We start from the raw sequence: 20,211 nt of genomic DNA, 5'->3' as shown, positions 1-20,211 counted from the left end.
CACATCTTGCTTTCTATTTATTCAACAAAACCTATTAAATAGTTTTAACTACTTGCTGTCTCATGAGTTTTTTGTCAATTCCAAATTCAGAGGCAAACCACATGAGTCAGATTTACCTATATACCTTTTGGCCTGGATTTTGGCCTTCACCAAAACCCTTTCAGACACCTACCCTAGAGGACCTTCCTGATACTGCGATTTGAGATTTTCTCACAGGTCTGCCTCAGCACCTTCCTCTTCACTAAGGCACAAGTCTAAGCAGCCTGGGAGTCCTTTCTACAAGAAAGATTAGGGATCTTATCCCCTCAAATAGTGGGGAATTACCACATACAAACAAAAAGACACAGATAAAGACTTATAAGGATGACTTTGAAATTAATGAGATTCTGAACAGCAGATGGCATAGTCCTTGAATTACAAAATGCTGCAAAGATAAAGTACTGCCAGAAACACAGCCAAAGATAAGGATTTTAACAGTTAATGGGCCCCTATAGAAAACTTGAGGCCAGGAATCAGTAGTTGTAGGCTAAGTTCTGACACCAAGACTTACAAAAATCTCATCATTCCTGATAACCAATTTCTACTTAAAACCAACAGCCAGCATAGTATCGTAGACCTCTAAGTCCAGCTACTCAGGAGGCTGAAGCTGGAGGATTACAAGTTCTAGGACAGCCTGAGACAATTTAGCAAAATCATGCCTGCCTCAAAAAAAAAAAAAAAAAAAAGTTTGAAATTGTAGCTCCATGTTAGAGGACTTGCCTTGTATGTGCAAGACTGAGTTCAATTCCCAGTACTAAGCTGGGTGTGGTGGCACACACTTGTCATCCCAGTACGTGGAAGGCCGAGACAGGAGGATAGCAGATTCTAGGCCAACCTCAGCTACTTAGTGAAGGCCTCTCAACTTAGTGAGACCCTGTTTCAAAATAAGGAATAAAAAAATAGGGCTAAGGCAGACATGGTAGTGCACGCTTATAATCCCAGCATTCGGGAGGCTGAGACAGGAGGATCACAGTTCACAGCCAGCCTCAGCTACTTAGTGAGGCCCTTTGCAACTCAGTGAGACCCTGTTTCAAAATAAAGAATAAAAAATAGGGCTGGGGGTGTAGCTCAGAGGTACCCCTGGGTTCCATCCCCAGTTGCCCCTTCAAAAATATTCTCAGTACTACCAAATTAGTTAAAACAATACAACAAAAACCTCTCTTTTATTTAGCATTTAACTCTAAGAAATATACTAAGTAAAACTATATATATATATATTTCTCTGTCAAACTGTGCTGAATCCCATTTCTTAAAATGATATCTATTTCTTCTTCAACTTGGTTTTTGAACCAAGTTCAGGTTTTTCCCCTAGTGAAATGATATGGTAAGTAGGATCATTAGAATCCTCAAAGACGGAGGTTATGAGTACTGCCAAGAATGGATTTCAGCTATTTTTCCTCCACCAGTCTCTGATGTTTATGTTTTTAGTCTACCTAATATTAAGTGGATTTTTTCCTACTCCAACCTGGCTGTTTTCCACCTTGGAAAGATTCTCCAAGCCTGCTTTCCCATACTTCAGTCACAACTGCAATTTGTCCTACACAAATATGTGGACACAATTTGTTTTTTAAGAAAAGATACATGAAATTGCACGTGTAGCTCAGGGGTAGAGTGCTTGTCTACACTGCTAGAAATTTAAGATATTTTAATGTTAGAAATACAGTTAAAAATACAAATATTGTAAATCTCCCATGTGCAATGATGTATATAAAGATAAGGGTGTTACCAAGGGAAATTGACAAGACACATTATTAACATTATATATTCTAGCTATAATATTAAAATTATCTACATTTATAAGTAGAAATAAAGAAAAGCCAAAATATTAATGTCAAAAGAGTGACCATGCTAGAGCCGCAAGAGAAATTCTGACAAAGTCAGAAAGATACCTGAATTCCTATCTACTACCAATCTCAGAGGTCATAGGAAGTCTAATTCCTGATTTATATTCTAGTGAAATCACACATTCCCTATAATTAAGTCCTCTTTTAGCTGAGGTACCTTAAATGAGCCTCTTCTTTACATCGTATTGATTATAATATCCCCCAGTCTAAAGAAATTAAAACTAAGTTAACTATAAAAAGAAATAAAGAACATACTACATTTAAAAAAATCTAAAAAATAAGCCAAATCATTGGCAACCATATCTCTAAATGCTTCTATTATTATAAAGATTTCAAGTAGCCGGGTGTGGTGTGGCGTACACTTGTAATCCCAGTATTTGGGAAGCCAAGACAGGAGGATCGCAGGTTCAAGACCAGCCTCAGCTATTTGGTGAGGCCCTTCACAACTTAGTGAGACCCTGTTTCAAAATAAAGAATAAAAAATAGGGCAGGGGGTGTAACTTGGAGGTAGGATGCCCCTGGGTTCAATCATCAGTACCAGAAAAAAAAAAAAAAAAAAAAAAAGATTTAAAGTAGCTCCAGTGGTGGAATCAGTTAGTGCATAATACTTATAAGATTTAAAATAGTTAATTAAAGAAACAAAGAAACCAAAAAAGCAAGGAAATTAAAGAATAAAGCATCAAGCATTAGAAAATAAGATGCTATTTATAAAGTCAGAGCTAAAAATTGGGAAAGCAAACAACCGCAATCTTAAGGAAGAAAAGGAAAGCAGACGTGGTTGAAGACACTTGTAACCCGAGTACTTGGGATGAGACAGGATGAAAGAAGGTTCTCCACCAGCCCTAACAACTTAGCAAGACCCTGTTTCAAACTAAATGCAGGAAAATAAAATAGGGCTGGGGTGTGGCTCAGAGGTAGAATGTCTCTGGGTTCAATTCCTAGTACGAAAAAAGAAAAAAGAAAAAGAAAGAAAGGAAGGAAGGAAGGAAGGAAGGAAGGAAGGAAGGAAGGAAGGAAGAAGGAAGCATGAGAAAAAGAGCCAAGAATGCACCATTGCAACAGGACAATCGCAGCTTTGAGGACAGCCCCAGCAACTCAGTAAGACACTAACTTAGCAAGACTGCTTCAAAACAAAGTAATTGTGTGTGTGTGTGTGTGTGTGTGTGTGTGTGTGTGTATGTGTGTGTGTTTGTTACTGGGGGTGGAACTCAGAGGCTTTCTACCTCTGAGCTATACTCCCAGACCTATTTTATATTTTATTTGGAAACGATCTCATTAAGTTGCCAAGAGCCTCACTAAGTAGCTGAGGCTGGTGGCTTCAAACCTGTGTGATCCTTCTGTCTCAGGCTCCCAAGTGTGGGATTACAAGCATGCACCACCACGCCTGGCAAAACAAAATAATTTAAAAGCAATGACAGAATATCTCAGAGGCAAAATGTACCTGGGTTCACTCCCCAATAATGAAAAAAAGGGGAAAAAAGGATCATAAAGATCACAAATATTAAGAAAACTTCAAGAGTACATGCCCTAATAGCTTAAAGATAGGGAAAAGTGATTTCCTAGAAAAATACATATTACTCTATCCAATTTGAGATGAGGTAGTACTATTTCCTGACAATTATCCAAAAACATCTATCAAAACCAGTTTAGTGAATAAATCCCCCCCCACCCCCATACTAGGGATTGAACCCAGGGCATTCTACCTCTGAGCTACACTCCTAGCCCCATTTTTAATTCTTTATTTTGTAACCGGGTCTCACAAAGGGCCTAAGTAGCTGAGGCTCACTGTGAACCTGTGACCTCATTGCCTCAGCTTACCAACTCCAGGGATTACAAGTATGCACCAACACAATGGGCTAGTTTAGTGAATAAATTCTACCAGCCTCCAAGGAAAAGATGAAATCCTGTTTCTTAAAACTGACCAAGAAAATATCATCCAGAGTCAAATGAATGCTAGAAGACAAACATGGAAAAATGCTGAACACAAAACATGAAATTTTAAATATACAAATTACTAATATTTCTCAAATGTCAGCATGGGAGTGCATGCCATCTAACCAGCCCGATGGAATAGCAGGCCTAATATACCACCTATTCGTTCTCATTTCCAAGATAGAAGACCATAAAGGATCCGTTAATTTTAGTTTGGATTTTAAATGTTCCCCAAAGTGGTCACCAGCACGTGGCCTCAGTAGGAGGTAATGAAATCTTAATATTATTTTATTTGGGGCTGGGGATTGAGGCTAGGGGCATTCTACCTCCAAGCTACACCCCCAGCCCTTTTTATTTTTAAACAAGATCTCGCTAAGTTGCTAAGGGTTACACTGAGTTGCTGAGGTTAACCTCAAATCTGAGATCCTCCTGCTCTAAATCCAAAGTGGGATTACAGGATGCTCCACCACAGTTAGCCCCAAGGTAAGAGAACATTTATTTACGAGGCAGGGCCTAGAGAAAGGAAGTTAGGTCACTAATGGGGCCCTGGGCCCTTTCCTGGCAGACAAAAATGTGAGCGTTCTGCTCCACCATGTGCTCCCCACTATGCTGTCTTGCCTCACCACAGGCCCAGAGCAATGGGCCCAAGCAATCGTGAATTTCATGAAACTTCAGAAACAATAACCCAGAATAAGTATTTCCTCTTTACAGTTATCTCAGGTATTCTGTCACAGCAATGGCAAGCTAGCTAACATATTGCTATGACATGAGGAGGGGAAGCTACTGAGGGAAAATGACAAATCATACTAATATTGCCTATTCCAGCTATGATATCAAAATAATCTTTATCTTCAGCTGGGCATAGTAGTGCACGCTTGTAAACCCGTTACTTGGGAGGCAAAGAAAGAAGGATGGTAGTTTCACAGCCAGCCTCAGCTACTTAAGTGAGGCCCTTTGCAACCTAATGAGACCCTGTTTCAAAATAAAGAATAAAAAATAAGGCTGGGGGGTGGAGCTCGGAGGTAGAATGTCCCCTAGGTTCAACCTCAGTACCCCTTCTCAAAAAAAAAAAAGTTGAAACATTAGAGCCAGGCGTAGTGGTAACCACATGTAATCCCAGCATTTGAGAGGCTGAGACAGAAGGACCTGGGTTCGTGAATAGCCTCAGCTACTTAGTGAGGCTCTTTGCAACTCAGTGAGACCATGTTTCAAAATAAAGAATAAAAAATAGGGCTGGGGGTGTAGCTCAGAGGTAAAATGCCCCTGGACTCTATTGCCAGTACTGAAAAAAAAAAAAAAAAAGATGAAACATTAGATCATAAAGTCAAGGCCTATATAAAATACATTATGTTTTGTCATTCAATATTATTCCAAAGATTTTAGATAATACAACAATAAAAAGTTATAAGCATTTACTATTTACAAATGACAGCAGTTGCCTGTAATCCCAGTACTTGGAAGACAGACAGGAGGACAGCAGGTTCAGTCAGCTTCAGCTACTTAATAAGGTCCTCCACAACTCAGTGAGACTGTTTCAAAATAAAGAATAAAATATGCTGAGCTTGTAGCTCAGTGTTAGAATGGCCCTAGGTTCAATCCCCAGTACCACAAAACAAAAATAATAACAAAAAAACCCACTTTTTATATTGGAAACATAGAGAATTCAAAGAAAAATTAGAATCAACATTAAACCATTAATATTCATTGAATTTTCCCTATGAAATTAGAAAATAATTAATATATAATATGGGAAAGGTGATGATGAATGAATGAAAATTAAGTGAGGAAAATGAAATCTGGAATAATGAAGTAGAGGACTTGCCATTTTACAGAAGGAAGGCCTCCCTGAAAAGATAACTGAGTAAATTAACGAAGAAATAAAAAAGTGCCCAACGGATCTCTAAGGAAAAGTATTGCAAAGTACAGCATAAATCAAATGCAAAAAGTCCCCAGGAGGGAAGCAGGCCTAAACACTAGAGAAGTAAAAAGCCAACCACTGCCGAACCACGGCAAGATAGAGAAATGAGTATTAAGATAGTAGTAGAATGATGGGATTGTAGGTATAGCTTAGAAGCAGCTTCTAGTATGTATGAGGTCCTAAGTTCCATATCCAGTACCCCTACCCCCACCCCAAAACCAAAGACGCAAAAAAGAAAAAAAAAGTGACAAACTCAGGGAGGAAAGAGATTAACCTAAAAAGGTACTGTATAAAATAGGATGAGCAATTCAAAATGCTCTATAGGTAAGAAAGAAATAGACAGTAATTTCAGACTGCCTTCAAAACAAGCCAGTCATGGTGGTGGATGCTTGTAATCCCACTACTTGGGAGGCTGAGACAGTAGGATAGCAGGTTCTCGGCCAGCCTCAGCAACTTATGAGGCCCTTCACAACTTAGTAAGACCCTGTTTCAAAATAAAAAATAGGGCCAGGGATGTGATTTGGAGATAGAATGCCCCTGGGTTCGATCGCCAGTTCCACAAAAAAAAAAAAAATACCAAAAAAAAAAGAGACCAGCTTCCACCCATAGGCTCAGATACTATGACCAATTCCCTGAAAAACACAACTAGAAAAACTCATTCACCTGATAAAAGACAATTTAAGTACCCTTGTAACTAAAGAAATTTAATTCACAATTTAGAAACTCCCCAAAAGATAAACCCCCAAGCCCAGATAACTGGTTTTACTGGAAAATTTTGTCAAGAATGAACACCAACCAGGCGTGGTGGCACACTTGTGATCCCAGCATTCAGGAGTCTGAGACCAGAGGACTGTAGTTCGCAGACAGCCTCAGCATCTTAGTGAGACTGTTTCAAAATAAAGAATAAAAAATAGGGTAGGGAGTGTAGCTCAGAGGGTGAATGCCCCTGGGTTCCATCCCCAGACCCGCAAAAAAAAAAAAGATTCTTAGCAACCTACCAGACCCTGTTTCCAAAAAAAAAAGAAAAAAAAATTTTAAAAACAAATAAAGAATAAACACCAATTCTATATAATTCCTTCCAGAAAACAGAATATGGGGTAACACTTCCAAGTTTATTGTGAACCTAGCATTACCCTAATTCCCAAACAAGACAAATCAATATCTCTCAAATGAATATAGATGTTAAAAATCTCTTAACAAAAATATTAGTAAATAAAATTCAGCAATATACAAAAAGAATTATGCACCATGACCAAGTGGGGTTTATGCCAGGGATGCAAGGCTTGCTCAATGTGCAAAAACCAACATCACACATACTAGAAAAGTCATGATCAAACCAGTCAATGCAAAAAAAAAAAAAAAAAAAAAAAAAGCATTTGATGGCTGGGCAAGGTGGTTCATGCCTATAATCCCAGTATTTTGAAGGCTGAGATGACTGTAGGTTCAAGGCCAAGTCTCAGCAACTTAAACCCTTTTTCAAAATAAAATAGGGCAGGAGTTGTGGATTGGAGGTAGAATGCCCTGGTTTCAATTCCCAACCGCCCCCCAAAGACAAATCCAACACCCAATATGATGAAAACTCTCAGGAAAATAAGAATAGAAGAAAACTTCCTCACCTTGAGAAAGAGCATCTACCAAAAAAAAAAAAAAAAAAAACCAAACCAAACAAACTAGAGCTCATATAATAGTTAATGGTGAAATAAATGATTTTATCTAATATTGGGAATGAGGCAAAAATGCCTACTTTCACCACTTATTCAACATAGTGCTAAAAATTCTAGTCAGTAAAAGGAAGACAAGAAAAAGAAATATAAGGTCTAATAGGTTGGAAAGAAAGAAATAAAGCTACTTGTGGATGGTACTAAGATATATGAGCTCTTAGGGAGAGAAAAAAGAGACCCTTGGTAAATGGAGATACGCTCCACAAGCATGACACACCTGTCTTGAAGCATATGCTTGTACAAGAAAAATCAGAACAAAAACATAATCAGTTCAGATGGCACCAAATTCAAAGATATATGCAATGTGCCCATAACAGACTTATGGATAATCTGCTTGACCAAGAAGAAACATTCTGAACCCCAAATATCAAACGACTTGACATGGAATTTGACTTTCAAAGAAGCATCCCCAGGAACCTACACAATTTTCCCCAGGAAAAAATCATATATATATATAATTAGAGAGCTCAACCATGGGTATGTCACTTCTCTTCTGAGAGGCAAGAGACACTCATAATCTGGTTTTGAGGTATGTACACCTTTGCTGTCCTTTATTAAGTCTTCCTTATGCCTTGATTTCAATGGATTCTGGACTTCTTTTTAGCAGTATAAGAACAAATATGGCTCAGTTGAGGTCCCACTATCGCTTGGAAGGACCTCTGTAGACTCTGTCTGGTGACAGCATGGCTGTCTATATAGAATTTCCCAATAAATCTATGAAACAACTGGAACTAATAAGTGAGTTCAGCAAGGTCACAAGCTACAACACCAGAACACGCAAACCAATCACATCATCACATCTTTAAAAACAATAAGTAAGTGTCAAGTTAAAAACACAACTACATTTATAATCACTGCAAGGAAAATTAAAATACATACATAAAAATCCAACAAGCATGTATATAAGGCTTGCATGCTGAAAACTCCCAAACACTGGTGAAAGAAATCTAAGATCCAAACAAATGGATTCCTCATGGATTGGAATATAGCATACAAGGATGTCAATTTTCCCTAAATTCATATGTGACTTAACACAATACCTACTCAAGTCACAGCAAGACATTTTGTAAATATAAATGAATTATTCTAAAATTTGTATAGAAAGACAAAGGTATTAGAAGAGCTTCAACAATTTTTAAAAAAAGAATACAGGGCGGTGGATATATATTTCAGTGGTAGAATACTCACCCGGCATGTACAAGGCTCTAAGTTCAACTCCCAGCACCAAAAAACCAAAACAAAACAAAACAAAAAACCCAAAAATAAGAGAGTGAAGAATCATCATTTCGGAACTTACAATAATCAAGATTGTGGGAGTATTAGTAGAAGGATAGGTACATAGCTCAATGGAGCCCATCAGAGTCCAGAAAGAGAACTACTCAAGCATGCCCAGTAATTTTCAATGATGGTACAGAAGGTATAAAGACAGCCTTTAAAAAAAATGGTGCTGAAACAAACGGACATCCGTAAGTCTCAGCCTTCTACAAAAATTAATTTCAAATGGATCCCAAACCTAAAACAAAACTATAAAACGTTTGTTTTCTGGTACTGAGGGTTTGAACCTCTGACAGTCTAGCTCCTAACTATGCCCCCTACCCCTTTTTATTTTTTTAATTTCTAAACAAGGTCCTGCTATGTTGCTGAGGTTGCTCCTAAACCTAAGATCCTCTTGTTTCAGCCTCCCAAGTACTGGTATTACAGGTGTGAACCACTATATCTGGCTCAACCTAAACTTTTTTAAAACAGGAAAATCTTAAAAAGGACATATTGGGCTTTATTAAAATTAAAACTGTGCTGTGCAAAAGACCCCTTTTAAAAGAATAAAAAAGTTGTCAACAAGTTCAGAAAAGATTTGCAAACTACCTGAACAAAGGACTTGTATCCAAATATATTTAGAATTCTCAAAAACTCAACAAAAAAAGCCAATTTAAAAAGGGACAAAAGACACGCACAGACATTTTATCAATAGGAATATACAGATGGCAAATAAGCAAATGTTAATATGTTTAACATCATTAGCCATCAGGGAAATGCAAATTAAAGCCTCACTGAGACATCACTAGATACCTACCAGAATGGCTAAAATGAAAAACAGTGATAACCCCAAATGCTGGCAAGGATGCAGAGAAACTGGATCACTCCATACATTGCTGGTGAGAATGTAAAATGGTACAGCAACTCTGGAAAACAGTTTAGCAAGTTCTTTAAAAACCAGACATACAACCATTGAAGACTCAATAATTGCACTCCTACACATTTATCCCAGAGAAATGAGAACTGTGTTCACAAAAACCCTACACACAAAACTTTAATTTATATTTAAGCCAAAAACTATAAACAACATATTCTCAACAGGTAAATGGTTAAACAGACTATAGTAAATCTATACCACAGACTACTACTCAGCAATAAAAAGAAACTATAAATTTAACAGCCTAGATAAATTTTCAGAAATTATGTTGAATGAATAAAGTGAAACCAAAAAGGCAAAATACTGTATGGTTTGATTTATATGACATTCATAAAAAGAAAAAAATATAAAAATGAGTAACAGAATTTCAGAGATTAAGGTGTAGTGGGTGCAAGGGAGCTAGAAATGGCTATAAAATGATCATGCGAGGGATCCTTAAGGTGATAATATGGTCTGTATCTTGACTATGTCAATATCCTATAACACTGTACTACAGGTTCTGTAATATGTTACCAATAGAGAAATTGGATAAAGAGTACACTTATAGAGTATATTGGATAAAGAGACATTAGAGTACATGGGATGTTTCTACTATGTGTTACAAGTGCAAGTGATTTGAAAATTATTCTTTAACAAGTACAATTTAAAATTACAAAGACAATACTACCAGGCCCTATTTAAGTTCTTAAAAATTCAATAGCATGATATTTACAAGATAAAACCAAAATTTAAAAAGAAAACAGTAAATGTTGAGAAGGGAAATAAAATTCAGGCAAAATTAATTGACTAAAAGAAAAATAATCTAAATGTTAATATCAAACAGTAATATTTAATACAAAAGGCATTCTTAGATTCACCACAAAGAATAAAAGTTCAAACGCATCAGGAAAGTAGACTTAAACTTTTATGTGCTAGTAATAATTTTCAAATATATGATTAAGTTGATAGAACTAAAAGAATAAAATAGGGCTGGAGGTGTAGCCCAGAGATAGAATCCCCCTGAGTTCCATCCCTAGTACCACACACAAAAAAACCAAAACCAAAATCTTGATAGAATTATTAAGGAAAAACTGAATAAAAACATGCTAGTAAAAAATGAACATACCTCTGCCCTCTTTAAAACTAAAGATTTGAAGTACATAATTAACAAGACTAATTACTGGACATATAAAAATTTGTACCAACAACTAAAAAATACATATTCTCCTCAAACACAAGCAAAATATAATAATTGACCAATCGTAAGAACTGGTATCACCTAGACTGTGCTACTAACCACAATGAAAATACAGATCAATAACCAATTTACTAGTGGAATTTCCATGTTTGGAAATAAATTTTTAAATAACTCAGAGAATTGACAGTAGAAAACAGTAAAATATTCACTAATGAAAATAGTACAGACCAAAACTGGTATAATATAGAGAAAGCAATATTAAAACATTTATGAATTTAAATGCCTATACTAAAATATTAAAAATTAATGACAGACATACAACTTAAGAAACTGGAATAGAGAACACAAATCCTAAGAAATTAGCTAAAATTAATAAAATGCAGAAAGGATACATTAAAGAGCACAAAGTAAAAAAACCCCAATATCTGAAGTCTTAAAAATTAGAAAACTTAGCTTAAAATAATCAAAATGGCATTTTTTAAAATAAAAGGTATATATTATCAACAAGAACTACAAAGTAAGCAATTAACAACATAATACCATAAATACCATGTGAATGAAATGAATACATTTCAATGAGTTCAACCTACCAAATCAGGTTTAAGAACTGAAAATATAAACAATATAATCAAAACAACTGCATCAGTGGTTCAGAAGCATCTCTCAAAGAAAATAACAGGGGCTAGGGATAGAGCTAGCTCAGTGATAGAGCATTTGCCTAGCACCTACAAAGCCCTGGGTCCAATCCCCAGCCCAAAAGGAAAAAGACCAATAACAATTTTACAAGCAGTTCAGAACAAGTTTTTCAGAACACACCAGTGATGTTATTAGGAAAAAAAAAAACTAAATTAAATATCTCCAAATTGAGTTCAATAATAAAAAAAAGAAATGGGTCAGGGCTGAATTTATACTTGAAACACAAAGTTGGTTTACTTTTTAGAAAAATCAGCCAAGAGCTGGGCATGGAGGTACACACTTGTAATCCCAGTACTTGGGAGGCTGAGACAGGAGGATCAAAGGTTCACAGTCAGCACTGGCAACTTAGTGAGGCTCTCAGCAACTCAGTGAGACCCTGTTTCAAAATAAAGAATAAAAAATAGGGCTGGGGGTATAGCTTGGAACTAGAATGCCCCTGGGTTCAATTACCAGTACCACAAAATAGAAGAAAAAAAAAAAAAGACAAATCAAAAGAAAACATTTATCATTTGAGATTTAAAAAAACAAGGTACCTACTAATAAAACCAAAATATTTGCAAGAGATTACAATGTTCATGTTTACAAAAACAAGGACAAGGGGGTGGAAGTATGTCTGTAATTCCAATACTTGGAAGGCTGAGGCAGGAGGAGTGCAGGTTCGAAGCCAACTTCAGCAACTTAGTGAGATCCTGTCTCAAAATAAATAAAATAAATAAATAAATAAATGGCTGGTGGTATAGCTTGGAGGTAGAATGCCTCTGGTTTCAATCTCTAGCACGGAAGAAAGGAGAGAGGGAAGGAGGGAATGTAGTTATCTCTAAACTTAACAGATTCAATGCATTTCACATCAAAATTACAACAGATATGTGTGTATATAACTTGAAAAGATTCTAAAAGTATGTGGTCTACTGAACCAAGAAATTTCTTAAAGAGCAATTACAAAGCTAGAGGTCATTCCTATTTGTGTCCTCGGTCATTGGCTAGATTATTCAAGACCAACTTTTCCCTTGAGAACTTAACACAATAAAATATCAGAAGGCATAAAGAGTTACAAAGGAAGCAAAGACCTGAGAAACCAAGAGACTGTAAAAAAGAGAAGCCTAGAAAGTTGAACCTCTTGACTCATCTTTCCACCTAGAGACAACTACTAATGGGATAAGGCAATGGAGAGGTTGAGAAGTCAGGCAGTCAGTTCCGGGAAGATGGAGATGGAGAAAAGCGGTGCTTAAGAGTCCCACTAAAAATTGATCTCTATTACCGCAAAATCAGCACCTTTCATAGCCAGAAAACACCATCAGCAGAGAAACAAAAACTGAAATACAAGGGACAGAGAAAAAGAGGGCTGGAAAAAGGGGACACCAGAAAGAAACCAGCCTGCAGTGCTGCGGCGAAAGCCGCGGCGCGGAGCCGCGCGGACGCCATCTTCCCTCGCGGCACCAGGCTCCAGAGAGGAGGGGGACTCAGAACACAGCTCAGAACCTGACAGGAGGTATGCCGGCCACACGGCCGAGGACACAGCAGCATTTTACCGCCGGCAGCAGTGGCGAATTCACCGGACGGTTTCAGACCAACGCACTCAACAACCCACCAGGCTCCAGAGAGGAGGGGAGGAGAGGGAGCTGAGCACACCCTGCAGGGACTCAGAGTGGAGCTCAAAACCAAGAATAAATACTCCAGCCTCACAGCCAAGGTCGTGACAGCAGTGTCTTATTGACAGCAGCGGCAGCAGCGAATTCACTGAGTCCACTAAAGCTCCATCAGTGCACTCAACAAACGTGAGTCAAACTGCGGCCCCTAGAGGAGAAATCCCAGTACTGCACTCCCAGGGACTTGTGCAGATAGTCTTCCTGGGTCGGAGATTTTTGCAGTAAAACCCAGTGGGGAAATGGTGGTGGCAGAAGTATCACACCATAGTCATAACTCCCTGCGGGAGAACGCCGAGCCTGGCACCTACCCCCATGGTCTTAAGCAGCCTTCGTTGACTCCCTGGGTCTGAGACTTTGTGATACAACCCAGTAAAGGGGTAGTGGTGACTGAGATACCACAGACTCTAGATCCAGAGAACCCTAAGTGAAGTCGTAGTGACCCAAGGGAAGAACCCAGAAAAGGCACAAACTTCCGAAACCATGGGAAAGAGGAATCACAATGGAGCAATGAATGTCCACAACCCCACAACATCAGAACCCAATAAAACAGAAATTCAGAGATCTCTAGAAGATCAAATCAGGAAAATAACTGTAGAAATAATAGAGAACTTTCTAAAAGAATTCAAAGAGCCAAAAAGAGATAAAGGATGCAATCATTGAAATAAAGGCCTCAATTGGAAGTATAAACAACCAATTAGACCACATGGAGAATAGAATCTCGTTTCTAGATGATCACTCCAAAAATGAACGCATAGTTTCTAATTTAGAAAAAAAATCCAACAGCAGGAATCTGACATTGAAGAAATATGGGTCCATTTTAAGAGAGCTAACCTAAGAATAATTGGAAGAGAGGAGGGAAAAGGTGAAACCAAAGGGATCAATAATCTCTTCAAGGAAATAATAGCAGAAAATTTTCCAAACATAGAACAAGAGGTCGATACACAGGTCCAGGAAACTTATAGAACTCCCTTTAGACAGGATCAGAGAAGAGGATCACCACGTGACATAATGGTCAAAATGACTAATGTGTAAGCCAAGCAGAGAATCTTAAAGGCAACAAAAACAAAAGGACAAGTGACATTCAGAGGCAAACGAATTAGAATCACTCCAGATTTCCCAAACCAAGTCATGAGAGCCAGAAGGGCTTGGAGTAACATATTCCAAACTCTGAAAGAAAACAACTTCCAGCCAAAAATTTTCTACCCGGCAAAACTTTCTATCCAATTAGATGGGGAAATAAGAAGCTTCCATGACAAACAGAAACTGAAGGAATTTATGTCTTCAAAACCAGCGCTAGAGAAAATACTCAAGGAGATTAACTGCAAAGAAGAAATAGGTAATACACGCCAGAACCAAAGAAACAAGATTTCCCATCCAGCAGACAACTAAGCAAAGAGGAATAAACAGTATCTCAAAAGGATATAAAATCTTAACATGTTAGGAATTAAAAATTATCTCTCTATAATCACACTGAATGTAAACGACCTCAACTCCCCAATAAAAAGATATAAAATGGCAAAATATATTAAAAACCAGAGTCCATCCATCTGCTGCTTACAAGAAACACACCTTACAAGTAAAGACAGGAAGAAACTCAAGGTAAAGGGCTGGAGCAAGGTAATCCATGCTAATGGAACTCAAAGACAAGCAGGAGTAGCAACTATGATATCAGACAAGTTAAATTCAAACCCAAACTTATTTGAAGAGACATATTTTACTGGTGAAAGGAATAATCCAGCAAGAGGAAATAACAATAATCAACATATATGCCCCAAACATAGGTGCAGCTACTTTCATAAATCAAACTCTTTGTGACATGAAGTCACACATAAATCCCAAAACAATAATACTGGGAGACTTCAACACACCTCTCACAACACTAGACCGATCTTCTAGACAAAGGGTCAGTAAAGATGCCTCAGAACTAAAGAACACCATTAACTAAATGGTCCTGTTGGACACACGTAGAATATATCACCCAACTACAGCGGAGTTTACATTTTTCTCAGCTGCTCACGGAACCTTCTCCAAAATAGATCACATCCTGGGACACAAAATAAGCACTAGCAAATTTTAAAAATGTTACATACTTCCCTGTGTCATTTCAGACCATAATGGAATGAAACTAGAAATCAACTATAAGAAGACCCAGAGAAACAACAGAAACATGTGGAGACTGAACACCACACTTCTGAATGAAGAATGGGTCATAGAAGATGTAAGAGGAGAAATCAAGAAATTTCTAGAAACAAATGAAATAAAAGACAACATATCAAAACCTCTGGGACACTTAGAAGTCAGTATTAAGAGGAAAATTTATAGCACTGAGTGCTCACATAAGAAAAACAGAAAATCTTCAATAAATAACCTAATGACACACCTCAAAGCCCTTGAAAAGCAGGAACAATTGAACCCCAAAGCCAGCCGAAGGCAGGAAATTATCAAAATAAGAGCAGAAATAAACAATACAGAAAATCAACAAAACAAAAAGCTGGTTTCTAGAAAAAATTAACAAGATAGATAAACCACCAGCCAACCTAACTAAAAAAAGAGAGAATCAACCCAAATTATGAAGATAAGGAATGAAAAAGGAGAAATTACTACTGACAGTGTATAAATCCAGAGGATTATCAGAGACTACTTTGAAAAACTATACTCCAACAAAATGGAAAAACTGGAGGAAATCGACAACTTCTTAGATAAATTCAACCTTCCTAAACTGAGTCAAGAAGATATAGAACACTTAAACCAACCAATAACAAGCAAAGAGATTGAAACAGTAATAAAGATCTTACCATCAAAGAAAAGCCCAGGACCAGATGGTTTCCCAAGTGAATTTTATAAAACCTTTATAGAAGAGCTAACCCCAATACTCCTCAAACTATTTCGCAAAATAGAAAAAACAGGGACTCTCCCAAATACATTCAATGAAGCCAACATCACACTAATACCCAAACCAAATAAAGACAGTTCAAGGAAGGAAAACTACAGGCCTATGTCTCTGATGAACTTGGATGCAAAACTATTAAACAAAATACTAGCAACACACATTCAAAACCACATCAAGAAAATCATACACCATGACCAGGTAGGGTTCATCCCAGGGATGCAAAGCTGGTTCAATATGCGAAAATCAATTAATGTAATTCATCATATAAGTATTATCAAAGACAAAAATCAGATGATCATTTCAAAAGACTCTGAAAAAGCATTTGATAAAATTCAACATCCAATATCAGAAACACTGCAGAGAATTGGACTACAAGGAACATATCTCAACATCATAAAGGCAATCTACAATAAGCCCACCGCATATCTCAACATCATAAAGGCAATCTACAATAAGCCCACCGCCAACATCATATTAAATGGGGAAAAACTTCAAGAATTCCCCCTAAAAACAGGAACGAGACAAGGATGTCCATTATCACCACTTCTCTTCAATATAGGTTTAGAGACTCTAGCCAGAGCAATAAGGCAAGAAAAGGAAATCAAAGGAGTACAAATAGGAAAAGAACTCAAACTTTCACTATTTGCAGATGACATGATACTATATTTTAAAAACCCAACAAACTCAACCAAAAGGCTTATAGAACTGATCAACAAATTGAGTAAAGTATCTGGATACAAAATCAATCTTAAAAAATCAGAAGCTTTCCTGTACACCAACCATAAATCCACTGAAAAAGAAATTCAGAAAACACTTCCACTCGATCTCCCACAAAAAAAATAAAATACTTAGGAATAAATTTGACCAAGGAGGTAAGAGATCTCTACAAAGAAAATTATAAAACACTGAAAAAAGAAATCGAAGAAGATCTTAGAAGATGGAAGGATCTTCCATGTTCATGGATTGGCAGAATAAATATCATTGAAATGATCATCCTTCCAAAAGTGATCTACAGATTTAATGCAATGCCCATTAAACTACCAAGATCATTTCTTACAGACACAGAAAATCAGTTCTTAAATTTATCGGTAATAACAGCCCAGAATAGCCAAGGTAGTTCTCAGAAACAAAAACCATGCTGGAGGAATCACAATACCTGACTTTAAACTATACTTCAAAGTCACTGTAATAAAAACAGCATGGTACTGGCAAAAAAAAAAAAAAAAAAAAAAAAAAACAGATACATAGACCAATGGAGTAGAATATAAGACCCAGAAACAAGTCCACACACTTTCAGCCAATTGATTTTTGACAAAGGGGACAAAAACATACACTGGAATAAAGATAGCATGTTCAACAAATGGTGTTGGCAAAACTGGTTAACCATATGCAGAAAATTGGAAATTAATCCCACTTTCTCACCCTGCACAAAAGTCAACTCAAGATGGATCAAAGACTTGGAAATCAAACCAGAGACTTTGAAGCTCCTTGAAGAGGGCATAGGTCCAACACTGCAACACATAGGCACAGATAAACACTTTCTCAACAAGACCCCAATGGCTCAACAAATTAAAAGGTGAATCAATACATGGGATTGCATGAAACTGAAGAGCATCTGTTCAGCAAAGTAAACTGTCAAGAACCTCAATCGAGAGTCAACAGAATGCAAGAAGATTTTTGCCACCTACACCTCCGATAGAGAACTAATATCTAGAATATACATAGAACTCAAGAAACTCAACACTAACAAATCATCCAATAACAAAATGGGCAAAAGAACTAAATAGACACTTCATGAAAGAAGAAATTCAAATGGCCAATAAATGCATGAAGAAATGTCCAACATCATTGGCAATCAGAGAGATGCAAATGAAAACTACCCTGAGATTTCACCTAACTCCAACTAGAATGGCAGTCATTCAAAACACAAACAGATGCTGGCAAGGATGTGGAGAAGTGAGAACTCTTAAAACGTTGGTGGGATTGCAAATTGGTGCAACCACTTTGGAAAACAGTATGGAGAATCCTCAGAAGAATGGGAACAAATCTACCATTTGATCCAGCAATACCACTTCTGGATATCTACCCAAAAGAAAGGAAACCAAACTACCAAACTAATGCATGTGTATCTATGTTCATAGCTGCACAATTCACCATAGCCAAACTATGGAACCAGCCAAGATGTCCATCAACAGATGAACGGATTACAAAACTGTGGGATATGTACACAATGGAATTTTACTCAGCCATCAAAAAAACTCAATTACATCATTTTCAGGGAAATGGATGGAACTGGAGGACGTTATGCTAAGTGACATTAGTCAGTCACAAAAAACAAGAAATCAGATGCTTTCCCTAATATGTGAGAGTTAGGGAGAAATGGGTCATAGGAGGAACTCTAGATGAAAAAGGAAATCCTATGGAGGAGCCAACAAGACAACCTAAAGGAGGAGATAGGAGGGAGGAAGAAGGAAAATCTCTAAAACACACAATGTACTTAAACATATCAAAGTCAACCACTAAGCCAAGCAAGGGAGGGAGGTACAGGGAGGGAATAGGGTGGGAATTGAGTAAGGGTTAAATCACTGATGTGTACATGTCTGTACACACAAGTTTTTTACCCCAACATGATGTATGAATATAATGCACCAATAAAAATTAAAAAAAATAAAAATAAAAGAATATGATATTTTGCTGGGCGAGGGGGGGCATGCTTATAATCTCCAAGCTTAGGAGGCTGAGCCAGGAGGATCACACAGGTTAGAAGCCAGACTCGGCTACTTAGTGAGGCTCTCTACAACTTAGTGAGACCTTGTTTCCAAATAAAATATAAAATAGGTCTGGGAGTATAGCCTGGAGATAGAATGCCTCTGGGTTCCACAACCAGTACCACCAAAAAAGAAAAAAGAAAAAGACATTTTATCAGTTACATAATATTTTACTGTGTTGTAGGTTATACAATTTATTTAACTACTTTTTGTTATAATCTCTTATTTTAGCAAGGGAAGGATATTACAAACAATTTACAGAGAACATCCTAGTACTATGTGAATCTTATTTTTCTAGGAATAAAATTTATGAGAATTGTTAAAAAAAAAAAAAAAGAAGTCAGGCAGAACTCTAAAATAGAACCACAGGTCTGAAGAAGATATTTGCAAAGCAAAATCAGCAAAAGATATGTAATACCTCAATGTACAGCATATCCAAGATATACAATAAACTACAAATCAGTATGAAAAAGATAGATGGTTCAATATAAAAATGAGCACAATACTTGGCAAGTCACTTTACAAAAGATATCCAAAAAGCCAATAAGCAATTTATAAGGACTTAAGACCATTATTCCTTAGGAGAATGCAAAAATACCACCACACCCTCACCAGAATGTCTCAAATTAAAAGGATGGATAAGGGTGTGTAGCAACTAAAATGCTACTACATCACTTGTGAAAGGCAAGGAACAAACCACAAGCACAGATGCTTCTGAATTACAAGGATTCAATTTACAATTTTTCCTTTTTCCAATGGCATTAACAAGATAAGCATTTAGCAGAAAGTGTGCTTTGAATTTTTATCTATTTCTAAGCTAGGGATATGCCATAGGATATGCCATAGGATATGCATCCCACCAACCACTGCATCATAAGGGTTAATAAGTTACACCTCACAGTAGGTTAGGTATATTAAATGAATGTTTGTCTAAGCCGATTTTATATATATAATTTTTTTGGTGGTGGTGGTATTGGGGTTCCTGGAAGCCCTTCTACCTCTGGGCTACACTCCCAGACCTATTTTATACTTTATTTTCTTTGGAAACGGTTGCTTAAGCCAGTGCGGCTGGCTTCAAACCTGGGTGATCCTCCTGTCTCCGCCTCCCAAGCACCAGGATTACAAAGGTGCGCCACCATGCCCGGCTAAGCCTATTTAAATGGTATTTCCATTTAAATGATATGACAGGCTTATTGAGGGCCACAGTAAGTACAGGATCATCTCTACATAAATATGGATGAATGCTGAAAACAAAACTAAGTGGGAGGCAAGCCAGAAACAGGACTGGATCTGCACCTCAGTGGTAAAGTATTATGTGCAAGGTCCAGAGTTCAGACTCTGGTACTGGGGGAGAAGAGGGAACAGAATATACACTACAAATATAGTCAC

At 37.2% G+C, this 20,211-nt stretch overlaps 1 protein-coding gene across 1 annotated transcript in view; it reads right to left on the bottom strand.

The window, feature by feature from the left end:
- PIAS2 (protein inhibitor of activated STAT 2) overlaps window positions 1-20,211 on the bottom strand; it is a gene marked incomplete at both ends in the record, with an annotated part of 87,933 nt that overhangs the window by 57,991 nt on the left and 9,731 nt on the right. The window contains one exon of the mRNA XM_080714408.1: window positions 9,526-9,634. The remainder of the gene's footprint in view (window positions 1-9,525; window positions 9,635-20,211) is intronic.

The sequence above is a fragment of the Muscardinus avellanarius genome, assembly GCF_963383645.1.
Source record: "Muscardinus avellanarius genome assembly, chromosome: 17".
Taxonomy (NCBI): domain Eukaryota; kingdom Metazoa; phylum Chordata; class Mammalia; order Rodentia; family Gliridae; genus Muscardinus; species Muscardinus avellanarius.
Note: the sequence above shows the minus strand (reverse complement) of the source record. Positions and strands in the feature narration are given on the sequence as shown.